Source organism: Colobus angolensis, unplaced genomic scaffold (assembly GCF_000951035.1).
Source record: "Colobus angolensis palliatus isolate OR3802 unplaced genomic scaffold, Cang.pa_1.0 Scaffold6, whole genome shotgun sequence".
NCBI lineage: Eukaryota > Metazoa > Chordata > Mammalia > Primates > Cercopithecidae > Colobus > Colobus angolensis.
Genome location: NW_012119598.1, coordinates 19,395,612 through 19,396,253, shown reverse-complemented (window position 1 = coordinate 19,396,253; position 642 = coordinate 19,395,612). Strand labels below are relative to the sequence as shown.

The following is a 642-nucleotide window of genomic DNA, read 5'->3' as shown; positions in this document are numbered from 1 at the left end:
TTCACCGTGTTAGCCAGGATGGTCTCGATCTCCTGACCTCGTGATCCGCCCATCTCAGCCTCCCAAAGTGCTGGGATTACAGGCTTGAGCCACCGCGCCCGGCTCTAAAACCCATTTCTTTTATTGCCTTCAGAGTGTTTTCATTGACAGGATTACATAGAGAAACAAAAGGAGATCCTCAAAAGCTCCTGTCAGTCCTAGGGGTAGGCTGGGCACCTCACTGTCATCTTCATCATTATTTGGCTTCTCCACATTATTTTCTGTTTCTTTACGAGTCTCTGCACTCTCTTCTTCAGATTCCCCTTTGTTTTCAGTTTTTGCTTTTTTTGTATCAGGTCCAGCATCATTCAGCATTTTCCTCTTTTTCTTCTTCTTTGTGTTTTTTGATTCTGAATTGGGAGAGGGCATGCCCTGCTCATTTTGCGCCCAAAATAATTGGGTTTTCTTCGCTACTTGAAACAATCCAAGGTTCCATTAAGTGAATTTGACTTTTCCTGGTCTAAAATTTCTGACATTCAGTCCCAGCTTGAGAGACTGATTGAAAAGAACTACTTTCTTCATAAGTCAGCCCAGGAAGCATATAAGCCAACATATGAGTCTATGATTCCCATTCTCTGAAACAGATCTTTAATGCTAATAACT

The 642-nt window shown here is 42.2% G+C and overlaps 1 pseudogene; it reads right to left on the bottom strand.

Annotated features, from left to right (window-relative positions):
* Window positions 1–408, bottom strand: part of LOC105526819 — a 1,430-nt pseudogene extending 1,022 nt beyond the window's left edge.
* Between the last annotated feature and the right edge of the window lie 234 nt (window positions 409–642).